The sequence below is a fragment of the Oncorhynchus mykiss genome, chromosome 2 (assembly GCF_057628025.1).
Source record: "Oncorhynchus mykiss isolate SJ-2025 chromosome 2, ASM5762802v1, whole genome shotgun sequence".
In the NCBI taxonomy this organism is placed as follows: Eukaryota; Metazoa; Chordata; class Actinopteri; order Salmoniformes; family Salmonidae; genus Oncorhynchus; species Oncorhynchus mykiss.
The window spans coordinates 59939518-59959252 of NC_143023.1; the positions used below are offsets into that span (position 1 = coordinate 59939518).

Below are 19735 nucleotides of genomic sequence, written 5' to 3' on the forward strand. Positions count from 1 at the left end.
CTGATCTGAATGTGTACGTCTGATCCTCTCTAGAACTTCTTACAATCATCCACATCAATCAGTATTAGCCGGGTTAACATATGGATGAGTGTGAGTGTGTCTGTGTATGTGGATGTGTGTGTGTTTGTTTGAGGGTCTCCTGGCCCTCATGTGAACCAGTGTGCTTTCATGTCGCAGAATTAGCCAACCTTTGTTGTGTGACAACCTCTACAGTGAAAGGTACCGTAGAATTCAAATTTAAGTGTTCTGCTATTACATGTTAATAGATAAGGAAACCCTTTGTACGTTGTGATCCTTTGTAAATTAAGGCAACCAATGAGGGACTATGACATAATGTTGACATCCAATGAGGACAGATAACAGGTTGTAGGCCTGGGAATTCAGAAAGCCAATAGGAGGCCGTATCAGATTTGATGGCTGTAGTTAGATGGATAAATTTAATTTTGTGAGTAGGAGTAATGAGTGTTGCTGTGTTCACGTGCTATCAGTAGCTCCTAGTTCCCAGTGGGAATTTTTTATTGAATGACCCTCCAAGTTGGAATTAGAAGTGGGAAACTCTGAGAAAATGTTGCTACCTGAGTTTCCGAGTTGTGACATCTCACCGCTGACCTTTTACCTTGTCAATGAAAAGATGACAACTATGTTGTTTGACAATTACCTTATCAATAAGGATAATGTAGCTAGTCTGACCATATCGTACATGTTAAGCATGCTAGCTAACTTTATTATTAGCAATGTTATCAAGCTAGCTAAAATCTTATAATTTGAAGACTTGTTCCAAATTCAAAAGCACTTGAACACAATCATGTGTAAATGTAACCATACCATTAAAGATGTAGGATCTTAATTTGATCACTCTGTTGCAGGATAACTTTCCTACAATACAGGCAATTTAAAACGTGTAGTGTATTTAAGCCTTCTGAAGATGGTAATTTCTACTTTGAAATTTCAGACTTGAATCACCCCTAAGAAATGTCCATTGATTATAATCCACATAATTAACATTTCCTGTTGCTGCAGAATTATTTCCCTGCTTTAGCAAACTGCCTCAAATTAAGATCCGACATCTGTTGCATTACTGCATGTCTACTTTGAACACATTATTCCGAGTAAACTCTTGACAAGTTTATCCACCTGGGTGTTAAGAACAGATATTGAATCTGTATAAACCTGTTTGAATGATATTCCAAATATTCAAGAGGGTGGATTTTTGAGTGTCCGGAGTAGTATAAATATCAGTGCCACCTGTCTTGCCTTATGTTAGAGCTGGTGCTCCACATGAGCTGAACATGATCTTCCTGTTCATTGACTATCAAGTCTAATTCAAATCAAAGCCAATTCAAAATACCAGTTTCTGTTTATGCTACTCAACTTTTACATGAGACAGCTTCTTACACAGAACAGATGTAGGATCTTAATTTTATAACTCTGTTGCAGGAGAACTGTAATGAGTATGATGGGAGACATGGTTGTAGGTGCAGGGCGCAGCAGGTGTTTATTAATAAAAGGACCACAGGAGGCAGGAAGCTGGGTCCAGGGGCAGGCAGAAGGTCATACACAGGGACTCCAAAAGGGTAACAGTACAGGCAGGGGAAAGGCTAATAATGTAGTCCGGGAGATCAGGCAAGAGGTTGACAGGAAATCTGATAGGCAAAAGTACAGGCAGGGAATAGGCAAAAAGGCATCGTTAGAGAGGATGGCCAAAAACTACGATACACAGGACTAATGCGAAAATAAACAGAGCTCCGACTAGAATGTGTATCAAAACAATACCTCACAATGACAGGATGCAAAGAACTGAACTCAATGTGTAATTGACAGGTGTGTGAACAAGTGATCAGAATTCAGGAGATTGGGATCTGGAGAGTGAGCTGCGTTCAGGGGATCTGTGTTTGAGAGTGAGTTGGAAGCAGACGTTACAAGAACCTTCCTGTAATGCAGGAAATGTAAAACTTGTAGTGTATTTGAGGTTTTAAGTCTAAAGTTTTTATTTTCCCTGACAAAAAAAAAGTCCAATAAGAGGTTCACATATCTGTACCAAAACATGAAATGTCCCCCTATCTGAGATAGTTACTGCAGCCCTCATTCTCCAGATACAACACCCGTTCTGCCAGTCACATTCTGTTAAAGGTCCCCAAAGCATACACATCCTTGTTGTCTGTGCACAATAATGTTTTGTGCTGCTGCCATGTTGTCATGTTATGTGTTGCTTCCATGCTATGTTGTTGTCTTAAAGTCTCCCTTTATGTAGGGTTGTGTGTATTGTCATATATAGGACATTTTTAGTCCCAGCCCCCATCCTCACAGGAGGCCTTTTGGTAGGCCGTCATTGTCAATAAAAATTTGTTCTTAACCGACTTGCCTTTTATTTAAAGGTTAAATAAAAAAAAGGAAAGACAAACAATATTAATAAATCAATAACTTTATTGAAATAACTTTGAGGGGAATACATCATTCAAACCTGAGAAAAGTGCAAGTTATAGTACATTGAAATGACAAAATATTGTAATTTACAACTTCAATTTCTATTGTACATAGCGTACCAGTCAAAAGTTCGGTAGCTTCATTAAATAGTACTCACAAAACAGTGAAGAGGCGGCTCCAGGATGCTGGCCGTCTAGGCAGAGTTGCAAAGGAAATGCATATATCAGACTGGCCAATAAATAGAAAAGATTAAGATTGGCAAAAGAACAGACACTGGACAGACGTATTCTGCCTAGAAGGCCAGCATCCCAGAGTCACCTCTTCACTGTTGACAGGTGTTTTGCGGGTGCCATTTAATGAAGCTAACAGTTGACGACTTGAGGCGTCTGTTTCCAAACTAGACACTAATGTACTTGTCCTCTTGTTCAGTTGTACACCGGGGCCTCCCACTCTTCTTTCTATTCTGGTTAGAGCCTGTTTGCGCTGTTCTGTGAAGGGAGTAGTACACAGCATTGTACAAGATCTTCAGTTCTGGCAGTTTCTCACATGGAATAGCCTTCATTTCTCAGAACAAGAATAGACTGACAAGTTTCAGAAGAAAGTCTTTGTTTCTGGCCATTTTGAGCCTGTAATCGAACCCACAAATGCTGATTCTCCAGATACTCAACTAGTCTAAAAAGGCCAGTTTTATATATAACACGCAGCATGACTGCTGCACCACCTCATAGGTACTCGCACCACCAACGGACATGGGAACAATAACCGACAAAGACAGAGGGAACAGAGGGCACATATATAACATACTAATCAGGGGAAATGGGAATCAGGTGTGTGTAATCAGACAAGACAGTCCAGGGCTGATAACAATGAGTCGCGTTCAGTGAAGCCTAGAAAGACGGTGACGTAGACCTCCGGATCTGGTGAACAGAATGAGGATCAGTACCGTGACATATAGGTTCAGAAATGTTGTGAAATAGCACAGTTACAAATATAAATCAAACTGGATGGACATCAGAAATAGAGGAAGGCCAGGACTAAAAACAAACAAAATATAACTACTGTAAAATAGATTTTGTCTTTAAAATGTGTATAGTATGTATAAATTGAAGGTAGAAGCCTAAGGGTTATTGTTTAATAATTTACTCCAATTGTGGGAGGGATGGTGGGGTTTGCAGGGAATAATAAACGTATATTCTAAAAAAAAGGTGTGTATATGTATGTAGCTGTACTTTTTTGCAATGCAACTAAGTAAACCTCCAATTGGTCCCCACTATTCCACCCACTAAAACCGCTCCTCATCCCGATTTGGGTTGTCATCCCAATGCCCGGCAGACCATCACATGGCCCCGGAGAGACCGGGACCCATCCTTCGAAAAGAGCACACAGTTCCACCCACAGAACAGAAGCAGATCAACCACCAAATGCATTTCCATTGCCCTCACCTCGATTTGTATTGTATATAACCATTAAAAAATCCTGTTTTTCTTATTTTCCATAATTAACAATTACTATTTGTAGTAATGTAGGCAGATTATGCAAATTATTTTTTATCTCTCACCAGTCTCGGCATTACCAAAATGACATGATGGCAAGCAATTATTATTTTAGCAAACAATTATTGTGATTCATCCTATATTGCCCCTAAAATCTTTTACTTCCTTGCAAAGGTTTTAGGATACACACACCACACACACACACACACACACACACATACCCACTCATACACACTCAACCTCTTTCCCCCACAACAACCATAGACTCGGATTCTCAACAGTGTTACCATCCCAGAGCTCAACTCAAGAAAGGTCTTGATTTACAAATTCATATACAGTTGCAGCTGTATGAGGAGGCCTGAAAAACAGAGCAATAAATGGGCAGAAATGGGGAGATTTAACCATTGTCACATCCTAGGTGATGGAGGTCAGATATACCCCTTTCCCCTGAAATATCCAAACACGGTCCCCCGTATTGACCATATTCCCAAGCATCTCCGTGCAGTCAGACCTTTGATTTTGTGCCACCATGGCCACAATAATATGCCCCCTCTCTGAATGTCTGAGTGTGACCCACCCCCCATGGGTTACTGCAGCTAGTGTTGCCAGCACTGCCACTGCCTGGGTGGGGGCACCCCACCGGAATCCCCACCGGCTAGGTACAAGGTCATCAAGGTTCTCATTAGCAGCTTTGAGAATTTCCTTGTATATTACATTCTCCCATAGGAGGGCTCAGGATTTGCAGGACCAATCCTGCCAGGCAGGCTCCGAATCTTGAGGAGGCGGTGTTGTCTCTGACCACATTTTGGCTGCAATTCAAGGCACACTTAACCAGCATGGCTACCACAGCATTCTGCAGCAATACACCATCCAATCTGGTTTGCGCTTAGTGGGACTATCATTTGTATTTACAAACAGGACAATGATCCAACACACCTCCAGGCTGTGTAAGGGCTATTTGACCAAGAAAGAGAGTGATGGAGTGTTGCATCAAATGACCTGGCCTCCAGTCACCCAATTGAGATGTCTGGGATGAGTTGGACCGCAGAGTGAAGGAAAAGCAGGCAACAAGTGCTCAGTATATATGGGAACTCCTTCACAACTGTTGGTGAAGCTGGTTGAGAGAATGCCAAGAGTGTTCAAAGCTGTCACCAAGGCAAAGGGTGGCTACTTTGAAGAATCTCAAATATATTTAGATTTGTTGAACACTTTTTTGGTTACTACATGATTCCATATGTGTTATTTCATAGTTTTGATGTCTTCACTATTATTCTACAATGTAGAAAAACACTTGAATGAGTAGGCATGTCCAAACTTTTGACTGGTACTGTATATGGGTATCATACATTTTACTAGTAAAATAGCAAACCTGCAGCAGCACTCTCATAGTCTTAGTTGTGGCTGATTAGCTAGCTACTGTAGCTTGTTAGCTACATATAATTTAATCAGACACTGGCCATTTCATTTCAGCTCTTAGCTAATACCAATGACAAATGTTCTTCCAATTGTCAATATGAGCACTTTATTTTGTACAGTTATTAAAGACAACATTAACATAAAAAAGGACATGCGAACAGCTAAATCAAGTAGGCTAGCAAACTAGCTAGCTAGCTACCTTGCCTTATTTTTGGCAAACTGTCTACTTGGCTTGTAATGCTTTTGTTAGTCAGTCTCACTTAGATACCATATTAAAAAACTGCAATATTTTCTCCCACCCTATGGCAGGATGTGTAGAATTGCAGGAAATTAGCTGTAAAACAGCACATTTCCCTCTCCATCCCATGGCAAAATGAGTAGAATTGCATAAAAATGAACTCTACAACGTAAAAAAAAAAGATCTCCACTGTGCGGTGGGGGATGGATGTGGGTACATTAGCCACTGCGGCCCCTCATGATGTTAAGTTTGGCATTGATGTCTTAAAAAATGAGGAAACTTATAACAACTAACTTTTTTGACTATGTAACACTAATTCTTAAAATAATCTTACAAAATCTTCTTCAAGCACGAAAAGTCATATTCACTCTTTAGACTAACAATAGTCCTTAAAGAGTTTGAGAAAATAACATTTATTCATTCGAAGATGGCCACACTATACCGGTAGATGCAAATTAACACATACGCTTCTATCATGAATGACACCAAATTGACATATGTCGCAGGTCACAAGAGAGCCGTTTGAAGGTAAACTTATTTTTTTGCTGAAATGCCATTAAGGACATGTGAACTTTCATGTGCCTTAATAACAAATTTGTATGCCCTCTGTAAATATGAAAAAAAAATGTTACATTACGGTCCTAGTTGGTTTAGCCAGATAGTAAACGTTTCTAATTTTGACAAATTGTATTTTAATTTCAAGTGTACTGCTAGCTAGCTAGCTAACTTTAGCTGGCTGGCTCGTGTGTGAGTCTTATTATTCATATCGCAGAACCATTTGCTTGGCTAGTTAGAGCATAATGTTAGCTCACTAACATTGAACCTGGTTGCTTAGCTACCTGCAGATATACAGTTGAAGTCGGAAGTTTACATACACCTTAGCCAAATACAATCCCTAATCAGAATAAAACTTCCCTGTGTTAGGTCAGTTAGGATCACCACTTTATTTTAAGAATGTGAAATGTCAGAATAACAGTAGAGAGAATGATTTATTTCAGCTTTTCTTTCTTTCATCACATTTCCAGTGGGTCAGAAGTTTACATACACTCAGTTAGTATTTGGTAACATTGCCTTTAAATTGTTTAACTTGGGTCAAACATTTCAGGTAGCCTTCCACAAGCAATTTTGGCCCATTCTTCCTGACAGAGCTGGTGTAACTGAGTCAGGTTTGTAGGCCACCTTGCTCTTACACACTTTTTCAGTTCTGCCCACAAATGTTCTATAGGATTGAGGTCAGGGCTTTGTGATGGCCCCTCCAATACCTGGATGTTTTTGTCCTTAAGCCATTTTGCCACAACTTTGGACATATGTTTGGGATCATTGTCCATTTGGAAGACCCATTTGCGACCAAGCTTTAACTTCCTGACTGACTGTCTTGAGATGTTGCTTCAATATATCCACATAATTTCCCTACCTCATGATGCCATCTATTTTGTGAAGTGCACCTGTCCCTCCTGCAGCAAAGCACCCCCTCAACATGATGCTGCCACCCCGTGCTTCATGGTTGGGATGGTGTTCTTCGGCTTGCAAGCCTTCCCCTTTTTCCTCCAAGCATAACGATGGTCATTATGGCCAAAGAGTTATATTTTTGTTTCATCAGACCAGAGGACATTTCTCCAAAAAGTATGATATTTGTCCCCATGTGCAGTTGCAAACCATTGTCTGGCTTTTTTATGGTTGTTTTGGAGCAGTGGCTTCTTCCATAATGAGAATCCTTTCAGGTTATGTCGAAATAGGACTAATTTTACTGTGGATATAGATAATTTTATACCTGTTTCCTCCAGCATCTTCATAAGGTCCATTTGCTGTTGTTCTGGGATTGATTTGCACTTTTCGCACCAAAGTATGTTCATCTCTAGGAGACAGAACACGTCTCCTTCCTGAGAGGTATGATGGCTGCGTGGTCCCATGGTGTTTATACTTGCATGCTATTGCTTGTACAGATGAACGTGGTACCTTCAGGCGTTTGGAATTTTCTCCCAAGGATGAACCAGACTTGTGGAGGTCTACAATTAATTTGTGAGGTCTTGGCTGATTTCTTTTGATTTTCCCATGATTTTCCCAAAGAAGCACTGAGTTTGAAGGTAGGCCTTGAAATACATCCACAGGTACACCTCCAATTGACTCCAATTATGTCAATTAGCCTATCAGAAGCTTCTAAAGCCATGACATACTTTTCCAGGAATTTTCCAAGCTGTTTAAAGGCACAGTCAACTTAGTGTATGTAAACTTCTGACCCACTGGAATTGTGATACAGTGAATTATAAGTGAAATAATCTGTGTGTAAACATTTATTGGAAAAATTACTTGTGTCATGCACAAGGTAGATGTCCTAACCAACTTTCCAAAACTATAGTTTGTTAACAAGACATTTGTGGAGTGGTTGACAAACTAGTTTTAATGACTCCAACCTATGTGTAGGTAAACTTCCGACTGCAACTGTATGTAGGATAGTAACGTCATGAGCTACTACTGTACATGTCTTAACAAAAGATTTCACTATGCAAGTCTGGCCGTCTACTCCGATTTCAGAGCGGTCTCGTCTGAGTGTGCCAGAGCGCAGAATAACTGATGAATTTACAAATGCTCAACACCCCATTAATATGGCCGGTGTCAGTAAACATCAGCAAAAAAATGTCATTCAATTGTTGCCAGCAGCACAGTTACAGTCACTAACGCTCTGGTTGACATAACAGCCTAACAAGATTTGCTAGGGCGAGTAAAATGGTAAGAGTGGGGTGTTCTCTCATTTGTGTCTGGAAGTAGCTAGCAAGTTAGCTTGGGTGTTTGACTGCTGTTGTTATTACAGAAGACTTGGATCAACCCTTAAAGAGATGGGTGGGGCTAAAGCTTAAGAGGTTTTGAACGATGCTGAATGGGTGTAAACAAAAAAGGGCTCTCTGGTAGTAGTACTAAAACATTCAAAGGCCCTTTTCTCAAAAGTTAATCAACTTTCAAAGCAGAATTACTTTCCCATTGATCCTCAACTGTAGTGTAGGATATTTTTTAAAAACTTTTATCCAATGCAAAAAACACAATTTCAAATGACCGATTTGAGCCGGTCGGTCACAATTTGGAATGCAGGCCCATGGAAGACATCTTAACTTAGTTTGAGAAAAGCTAATGGATTGATCAAAAGATTGAGTTAAAGAGTTGACAAATCAACAATCAGATTTTATGTGTCAATTTAAACCACTGTAAATCCACTCCATAGTGGCCTATCAACATGAAACTTGTCATCGCTATCATGGACGTCCCTGAGATGAACCCTACTGAACTTGGTATTGATATCTCAGAAAACAAGGAAACTATTAACAATTGCTTCTTTGCATATGTAAAGCTAATGCTCAAAATCCTTTGCAATCATCTTCTCACTATGTCAGATTCACTCCAGATTGTATATTTAGACTCATTACATCAGTATTTAATGGTTTTAGAAATAATAGTTGCTGCATTCAGATATGTTCGCACCGTACATACAGATGCAGGTTAGCACATATGCTAAGGCTAAAAATACTTAAACTTCTTCTCATGAACCATAAGTCAAATTGACTCCTGATATAGTATATAGAATACATTAATAAGCCTCTAATGAATTTGAGAATGACTGGCTGCTGCATTCAAAGTCGGCCTCGGTACACCACTAGATGGCACCATATCACACCAGGGCTATAAAAACTGAACCGATTGGGCTGTGAAATTTGGTATGTAACCCTTAGGGCTATAAGAACTGAACCGATAGAACCGATTGGGCTGTGAAATTTGGTATGTAACCCTTATGTATATGTCCTTAGAGGATAACCTGCTGCATTCAAAGATAACCAACCTACAGCTCTAGACTAAACTTTACTTGTTGCATTGAGAGAGAAACATGGTAAGGCTTTCACTGATTGCAAATAAAGGAAGATACAGTGCATTCGGAAAGTATTCAGACCCGTTGACTTTTTCCACATTTTGTTACGTTACAGCCTTATTCTAAAATGGATTAAATCAGGAGTCATGTGGGACCACCGAAAAAGATGGCAGCACTTTAAAGCACTCCTAATATCCGCATGTAAATACTGAAATTTAACAGCGTACACTTTCATTTTTGTCTTAATATATTAATTTGAAGTACAGTTGAATATAGCAATAATTTACATTTTGAAACATCCCTCTAAAGTGGTGTTATCGGAATGTTGGTTGACGCTAAAAACGTCTTCCATCCTAACACGCGGTATTCACAGAAGGCCAAATCGCTAAATCTGAAGAATCTATTTGAGCAAATGGGAAAGATTAACACGATTTTGTTGGATGTTGCATCCGATGTCTCCACGATAATAACAACAACTACCGAGCTAAAGGAAAAAGTTGATGCGACACAAGACAGGATGGATGGGGCAAAGGGACGGATTTCGACATTGGAAGATGCCGTCTCCAGTCTGAAGAAGGGTCATGTGAATAATGAAAAAAAGCTGGACACATTGTGGAATCGTGTCGAAGAACTTGAGAACAGAAGTGGGAAAGATACGGTGGGATTGGTTCATCTGAAAGAAGGGAGTGAGGCTTGGCATTGGACTAATCTTGTGTGTGCTGAAAATCATCGCAAAAGGATTTGGATTTGATGACAGGCACAAATTCGAAATTGAACGAACCCATCGCAGTTTAACCAGGCCTGACGGGAATGGGCCCCCGAGAATGTTCTCATCTGCTTCCTAAGCTCTACAGCCCGGGACAAGGTACTTAGAAAAGGGTGGCGTTCAGCGGGAAGACCGCCAGCCGTCTTTTATCCTGGACTTGTCCAACGAACTGGCAATGAAGAGGAAGAAGTTTGCAACGGCGAAAAACAACGACACAAGAAGAACTTCAGGCAGACACTGGCATTCCCAGCGACCCTGCTCTCTACTTGGAAGGGAAAGTAAATCATTTTCAAGGACAACCTGGAGGTAGAGCGATTCTTGCTAGAACAAGGTAGATGAAGATGATGAGACAAGGAAAAAATACAAGTTGAATTGTATGCCGTGTACTATACAAATGAAGGTAGCCTATGTGTTTGCGGGACTCTGGGGAGTGTTGCTAATTTAGCCTTCCAAGCTCCGCCTCACAGACCATTAGGAATTTTGAGTTGAGACTGCAGGTTGTCTTCTGCAGCATCAAAGACAGTTCTGTGATGATTGACTCATTGAGAAGCAAAGTTATGTTCCTATTTGCTTTGTTTTGTTTTAGGATTGGTTTTCTACGTTTAATTACACTGTGTTATTGTAGAGCTGGAGCATATATTATGAAATGTTAAATAATGATGGTCATTAGAGTTGTCATGTGTGTTAAATGCTACACTTCACGCTCATAGGCTATAACTACTTCGCGCAAAAATATGCAAAAAATATGTGAAGAGTTCTAAAGTAATTCCAGCAATTTAAGAAGGGCAATAAGATGGTGACCTCATCCAAAGAGATGAAGTGTGTTTCAATGTTTTTATGAAGATGTATATACATCCTCCTGTTCAGCGGCCCCATAGATATGGCTACTTTTTTTTGTCTGGTATAGAATTACCTAGATTATCAGATAGCCAGGCAGAGGACCTGGACTGGACTATTACAGAAGAGGAGGTTAGAGCATCCATTGTATCTATCTACAGCTTTGATATCAATCATTCCTAAAAAAGGATAGAGATAGTACAGAACCTGGGAATATTAGAGCTATCAGCTTCTTTAGTGTGGATTGTAAGATTCTTACCAAGACCCTTGCGATACGCTTCGAGTAGGCACTACCTAATATCATGCATAGTGACCAAGTAGGATTTATTAAGAACAGCTCCTCAACTGATAATATGAGGAGGCTCTCACATCTCATGTACAAATTACCTCGACTAACCTGCACCCCCGCAAATTAACTTGGTATCGGTATAACCCTGTATATAGCCTCGTTATTGCTATTTTATTGGGTTACTTTTTATTACACTTTAGTTTATTTAGTAAATATTTTCTTGACTCTATTTCTTGAACTGCATTGTTGGTTAAGGGCTTCTAAGTAAGCATTTCACGGTAAGGTGAAATGTTGTATTCAGCGCATGTGACAAATAAAGTTTGATTGGATTTTATTTGGAATCTCTGCCAAAGTTTCTTCAACAAAGTACTGAGTAAAGGGTCTGAATACTTATGTAAATGTGATATTTCAGTTACTATTATTATTTTTCCCATTTTTTGCTTTGTCATTATGGGTATTGTCTGTAGATTGATGAGGGAAAAAATGATTTAATACAAGGCTGGAACATAACAAAATGTGAAAAAGTCAAGAGGACTGAATACTTTATGAATGCACTGTAGTTCCTACATGATAGAGTGCTACAAGATCGGAATGTTGGTTTTGTATCAAACTACCGAGGGACCACCCCAGACCCCACCTTCCTCCATTTTATCCACCCCAATTTCCCAGTGCCCCAGCTCACAGACGTCCTTTGCATGCAGTCGGTTTGGAGACAAGCGTCTCCCCAACAAGCGAGAGTCTGGGGGTGGGTGGTGGTTATGAGCATTTCAGAGAAAACCACATTCCCACAGTCAGAGGGGTGGGATGATTATTTTGGCCTGGGGTTGAAATACTCGCTCCAGACTCGAGATTTACTATACCACCACCTTGGATGAAAGGCTGTTTCTTGACATTAGAGCCAATAGCTCACTCTTTCACTCTCCAACTTCCTCTCTCTCTGTCTCTGGTTCTAAAATGTACATGTCCATTGAACACGCTATTTGAATTGAATTATCATGTTTGTGTGAACATGTGGCATGTGTTATGATTATGTCCAAGGTTTTACTGTAATGGAATTGGGCTCAAGATACCTTGTCTATCTAATACTATAAAAGGAAAAGGGGCATCTCTCGCAGTGTCTTGGTGTCCAACTAGTTATTGTTAGCATCCTGTATACATTACTCCAGTAAATCCTATGTTACCTTTCAACGGACAGCTGGCTGAGGAAAGGTTATGTCAACCCTCTAATCAATTGAGTGAATTTTCCAACCAATATGTCACAATAACAGATTAGCTTTCACCTGTCAGGGCCAAGCCTTAAGAAAATATCCAACATGTTGAGGCTGGGAAACAGTGCTCTGAGTGAGGACACCCAGACCTATCCAGATTCCAGGAGACATTTATCATCAACACTGGATGAGTACCCATACCACAGAGGCTTGGTCAAGGAAAAGGCCAGTACTGAACACAGAACCCAGCACTAACCCAGGTTTTGGTTTCTCTCTCTCTCTCTCTCTCTCTCTCTCTCTCTCTCACTCACTCACTCACTCACTCACTCACTCACACACACACACACACACACACAAACAAACACACAGCAATTCCATCCACATTTTTGTAATCTTCCAAATGATCAGAATGTTTCTATTAAAGGAATAAACATTCTTCAAGAGGCTCCAAATACTTATTTGCTACACTAAACATTATTTTGAATGTTGTTTGCATGTTTTCCTGCACCCTGAATTACTATCCTAGGCCTTCACATCATACAGATGGTTTTGAATAGTCTGTAATGCCCAGAAAATGGCAACAAGAAAATTTGGCAAACTGGTCGGGGTCGCTTCAAATCAGCTGTTTGTTTCTGTAAAGCGGTATTTCATCTGCTATTAGAAACTTTGATGACCTCAACCCGATGACAATTCACTCCCGTAAAACTATGATTTAGTTTCTTATTTTCTTCATTCACAGCTATTGTGAAGAGCACCTGATTGTTTTTTTAACAGGCTTTGTAAATGCATTTAAAAAAATATATATATATATATATATATTTCACCTTTATTTAACCAGGTAGGCCAGGTGAGAACAAGTTCTCATTAAGGCAGGTATTCTCAAACTGGGGGGTACCTGCAATGCCGTCAGGGGGTATGCCAAATAAAAATGTTATTCATGCGTAAAAAAATGTTTTCTAACATCAAATCACATTAACCATTACTCTCTCGCAGGAAACCTTCACTGTTCCGCAGACATTTAGAAACTAAACATAACAATTTGAAAAATAAGCCACAGGAGTTTTTTGAGAGAGAATAAAGACGACTTTCGAGTAGTAAGACATGTATAAAAGCAACAGATACCATCAATAATAAGGGGCTAGAAGCGTCTTATATAGTGAGCTACTGAGTGGTTAGGACAGGAACGCCGCATACTATTGTGGAGGACTTAATTCTTCCTGCTGCCGCGGAAATGACTGGGACAATGCTGGGGGAAAAGGCAAAAAAAAACTAGACATGCAATGCCTTCATCAAACAACACTGTTTCACCACGCATCAGTGACATGGCAGGAGATGTTTTGAAACAGTTACTGCTTCGCATACAAGCCAGTGAATTATTTGCGTTACAGATGGATGAGTAAACAGACGTGGCGGGCCTGGCACAGCTCCTGGTATATGTCTGTTACGTTTATGGGGGTCAATTAAGAAAGACATCCACTTCTGCAAACAATTGGAAATCAGGACAACAGGAGAGGATATTTTTTAAATACTTTGTGACATCAAATGGACTTTGGTGGTCAAGACGTGTTGGTATCTGTTCTGATTGCGCAAAAGCCATGACAGGGAGACATAGTGGAGTGGTAACGCACATGCAAGCAGTTGCTCCTGAATCCACTTGGGTACACTGCAGCATCCACCTAGAGGCTCTTGCTGCCAAGGGAATGCCTGACAGCTTAAAAGACGTTTTGGAAACTACAGTAAAATCGGTTAACTTTGTTAAAGCAAGGCCACTGAAGTCTCAAATATTTTCTGCATTATGCAATGATATGGGCAGCGACCATGTAACGTCTTTACAACATACAGAAGTGGTTATCTAGGGGTAAAGTATTGACAAGTTTTTTAAAATTGAGAAACGAGCTTAAAGTGTTCTTAATGACCGTCATTTTCACTTGTCTGACCGCTTGCATGATGATGAGTTTCTCACACGACAGGCCTATATGGGTTGATGTTTTTTTTTCGCCTGAATGATCTGAATCTAGGATTACAGGGACTCTCCGCAACTATATGCACTGTGCAGGACAAAATTGAGGCTATGATTAAGAAGTTGGAGCTCTTTTCTGTTTGCATTAACAAGGACAACACACATGTCTTTCCATCATTGTATGATTTTTTTGTGTGTAAATGAACTCAAGCTTACAGACAATGTCAAATGTGATACAGCAAAACACCTGAGTGAGCTGGGTGCGCAATTACACAGGCACTTTCCGAAACAGACGACACAAACAACTGGATTCGTTATCCCTTTCATGCCCTGCCTCCAGTCCACTTACCGATATCTGAACAAGAGTCTCATCGAAATTGCAACAAGCGGTTCTGTGAAAATAAAATGTAATCAGAAGCCACTGCCAGATTTCTGGATTGGGCTGTGCTCAGAGTTTTTTGCCTTGGCAAGTCGCACTGATGCCCTTTGCAACCACGTACCTATGTGAGAGTGGATTCTCGGCCCTCACAAGCATGAAAACTACATACAGGCACAGACTGTGTGTGGAAAATGATCTAAGACTGAGACTCTCTCCAATACAACCCAACATTGCAGAGTTATGTGCATCCTTTCAAGCTCACCACTAACCTGTGGTGAGTAATTCACCATTTTTGATGAACACATAAGGTTTTATATGTAAGATGGCTAAATCAAGAGCAAAATTATTGATTACTATTATATTATTATTTGTGCGCTGGTCCTGTAAAAGCTCTTTGTCACTTCCCACGAGCCGGGTTGTGACAAACTCACACTCATTCTTATGTTTAATAAATGTATCATATAGGCTGTGTGGCAGGCTTACAATGATGGCAAAAAACAACATTTGAGAGTGCGCTGACCCTGGTGCTAGAGGGGGTACGCAGCTGGAGGTTGAATGTTTGAAGGGGTACGGGACTATAAAAAAGTTTGGGAGCCACTGCTTTAAGCTAATCGATGCATTCCTAATGCTTCACGAACAGATAACCATCTGTAGAAAGAGTTACCAAGACTCCTCTTTGACTCTCTGCAAACATTTCCAGCGTCACCTCTGCAGTCTCATCCTCTCCTCTACAGTAATTACCTCAAACAGACGAGCCTGATAGTCAGACCGCAGAAATGAGAGACCAACAGATAAACACACACACACACACTAAAAGTACAATACTAAATTGTTACCCAGTGCTGTCTTGAGATCCCCTACTTTCTGTTAGTATCAGGGTTTATGTGTTTTGATGTTCAATGAAAATATCAGGACGAACTAGGTAATAATATAAGCTTTAGTTAGCCCCCTGAGCTGTCAATCACCATAACCCTTTAACAGTGCTGAACACAGAGAAATGTGAAACTCGTTCACACACTCTTCTTTAATTAAGGAGAAGTTTACTATTTTACAACTTGATGTTAGATGGTTCATCATCCTGAAAGTAGTCTACGGGCCAGAATAAACTGTAATCCATGGTTCAGTTCTCTTTAAACAGCTATTACATAACTTTAGCAACTGCTAAAAATCTGTGGAAGTGATCGGGGCATGTGTGCATGTTTTTATTTTTTATGGCCAAATCACCTTTAAGTAGCATCAAACCAATTATGGAGTTGATTTCAGGTGATTTTGACATCATTTTTTAAAACATGCACACATGCCCCCCCCCCCCCCCCCCCCCCGCCCCCTTAAGACTGCTGAACAATTAATCAGACAAGTTGTATTTACCTCCCCCCCACCCCACCTGCATGTACATATTACCTCAATTACCTCGACTACTCCGAAACACACGCACATGCACAGGTGTAGCAGACAGAGATGTATGAAACTTACTCCTCAGCATGAAATGTCCCAACTTGTGCCAGTGAATAGCCAGCTTATGGCGTGTGCGACTGGTAGACTCTTCAGGAGGGTGTTCTTTTGTGCTGGCATGGCAGAGGTCCTGAGTTCACGCCAGGTATAGGCTGAATCGGGAGGAAGTGGTGTTCACTAAGCAAGCAGCGCGATGTCCTTAAACTTTACATACACATGCTATTCCTTTGAATTCCCCCAAGAATATTGGGTCATATGGTCTTCATGCCCTTTGTGTTGACATTTATTTCCTGTCTTCCCCCCTGTGGGTCTGTCTTTGCTTGTATTGGATGTGACTTTCACACTCCACCAAACGTCAAAGAGGAATTCCATAATCTACAGATCCTGTAGCCTTTTCCTGTTACGGGATCTGTCTGCAGCCAAAACACAGCTGCTAGGTGTGTCCTGCCACCCTTGAACCTCTGATAGTGGGTGTTCAGAATGTTCTGTACTGATTCATGATTGTTTCAAGACTTATAAATGAACGGAGACTCAAATAAGTTCATCTCTCACAAGGTAACAGTTTATGTATTGAACACGGACATGGTGTTATTGTCCGTGTGTCTGCAATCATATTGACCTACAGTCAGCATTAAAGTTGATGTTAGAAGCGGTCTGTCTCAAGCATCTTAAGTTTATTTTACCTCTCCTGGAAGGGAAGTGTTAAATCTGGGAGTTATGGGTTAGGATTTGATCTTAAGACAACAGAGGTGTGCCTGCTTATATTACGCACCCAATCCGAACATTATAAGCAGATGTAGATTTTCAATGTCAAGGTTAGGGAACATTATGGTTAAGTAGTTAGGCTGACTTGACATTGATTCTAGTATTTTCTAAATATCATCTAAAAGTTTAACAATGACGATATAAGTTCATGCAATTCATGTTGGTTCACTTTTACTAAGGGGTACAACAATTTGTAAAGATCAACTTGCTATATTTGTTTTAAAGGATGGCTGTGGTATTGATGATGTGCTTCCGTGTCGCTCAGTTGGTGGAGCATGGCACTTGCAACGCCAGGGTTGTGGGTTTGATTTCCATGGGGGACCAGTACGAAAATGTATGCATTCACTAATGTTAGTCGCTCTGGATAAGAGCGTTTGCTAAGTGACTAGTGACCTTCAACAAGGGGACCATTGTTGTTGTCCTCAAATGAAACGGTTATATTTTCTATTTATGTCAGTTCCTTTCAGCCAATTTGTATCTTTAATATATAACAGGCAAACAAGTTCCCTACCTTCTCCCTTTTCTACTTGCCTCCTCCATTTTTGTGGTAGTGCTGCAATCAGTTGGTTGTAAATTTGGATTGAGCAGATATTCCCATATATTTACGATAACTGCATATGTGACATAACTCCTCCATTTCTATTCATAATATCATTAACAAATATAATACCATTAAAAACAATCCATGAAGAATGTTTTTTTTATTAATCAGTATATTTGAGTTTAACCATAACATTTGTTGTAATATTTGTTATATATTTTCTGGAGGATAAAACTGAAGCATTTATTTGGGCTGCAATTTCTGAGGCTGGTATCTTTAATGAACTTATCCTCTGCAGAAGAGGTAACTCTGGGTCTCTTTTCCTGTGGCGGTCCTCATGAGAGCCAGTTTCGTCACAGCGTTTGATGTTTTTTGCGACTGCACTTGAAGAGACGTTCAAAGTTCTTGAAATGTTCCTTCATGTCTTAAAGTAACAATGGACTGTCATTTCTCTTTGCTTATTTGAGCTGTTCTTGCCATAATATGGACTTGGTCTTTTACCAAATCTTCTATATACCACCCCTAACCTGTCACAAACGCATTAAGAAGGAAAGGAATTCCACAAATTAACTTTGAACCAGGTACACCTGTTAATTTAAATGCATTCCAGGTGACTACCTCATGAAGCTGGTTGAGAAAATCCCAAGAATGTGCAAAGCTGTTATCAAGGCGAAGGGTGGCTACTTTGAAAAATCTCGAAAATGAAATATATTTTGATTGGTTTAACACCTTTTTGGTTACTACATGATTACATATGTGTTATTTAATAGTTTTGATGTATTCACTATTATTCTACAATGTAGAAAATAGTAAAAATAAAGAAAAACCCTTGAATGAGTAGGTGTGTCCAAACTTTTGACTGGTACTGTATATAGTTATGTCCTTAAGCTGTTCTTGTCTATTAATGTTCTGTATTATGTCATGTTTCATGTTTTTTGTTGAGCTATCAATGAGTCAATTAATCATATTGCTTATAAAGCCCTTTTTACGTCAACACCACAGCAGAACTGTCCACCCCAGACCCTGACCATAGCCTCAACATCACAGCAGGACAGACAAATGAAGAACATCAAGCCCAGGGGGTCCCACCCCCTCTGAGCACCCCCCTGTCAGCCACCCTGATAGCCCTCCTGGCAACCCCCCCACAACCACTGAGGACATACACAAGCCACAGATTGTACTCCTTATGGACTCAAATGAGAAATATATACAAACTTTTTCCCAAACATACAGTCTCTAAACGTTGGTGTCCAAACACCCAGCGCGCCCTAGACCTTCTCTCTGAGGACCAACTAGGGTCACCCAGCCACATAGCAATACACACAGGCACAAACGACCTGAGAACACAGCAGGAAGGGGTGGCCACAACACTCAAGAGAGTGATTGAAAAATCTTCTTCTACTTTCCCCAATGCACAAGTGGTTATCTCCACCCTGCTACCATGAAAATACTTACACACTGCGATCATACAGCGGGTAAATGCAAGTATTTCTCGTAACTGTGCCTCAAAATCAAATGTTTACCTGGCCCCTACTCCACCCTGGACTTGAACAGCCTTTACGACCATGTTCACCTATACAAGGCAGCAGTACCCACCTTCGCCCGTTCCCTAAAGGACATCACCTTCAACCGCAGCCCCAACACCTAACACAGGAGCATCAGCTCAACAGACACCCCACCAAGACCAGCGAGACACTCTCCCAGACCTGAAGGAAGGCCTAAAGAGCAGGAACCTGGACTTCACCAAATAAATCTGAAATACAGACATTATCATTCTTCAAGAAACATGGTATAGAGGAGATGGACCCACTGGTTGCCCTCTAGGTTACAGAGAGCTGGTAGTCCCATCCACCAAACTACAAGGTGTGAAACAGGGAAATGACCTAGGGGGTATGCTAATTTGGTATACCTTCTAGCTCACTCTATTAAATTTATCAAAACAGGAACATTTTACATTTGGCTAGAAATTCAAAAGGAAATCATCTCAGAGATAAAGACAGCTTCTCCATTCTGGAGGGGGAAAACAGCTTCTCCATCCTGGAGGGAGAAATCAACAGTTTCCAGGCCCAGGGACATGTACTAGTCTGTGGCAACCTAAATGCCAGAACCTGACA

General features: G+C 40.4%; 1 long non-coding RNA gene across 1 annotated transcript in view; it reads left to right on the plus strand.

Moving 5' to 3' along the window:
- The window catches only part of LOC149985165 (uncharacterized), a 529398-nt gene that overhangs the window by 486691 nt on the left and 22972 nt on the right, over positions 1-19735 (plus strand). The window lies entirely within an intron of this gene.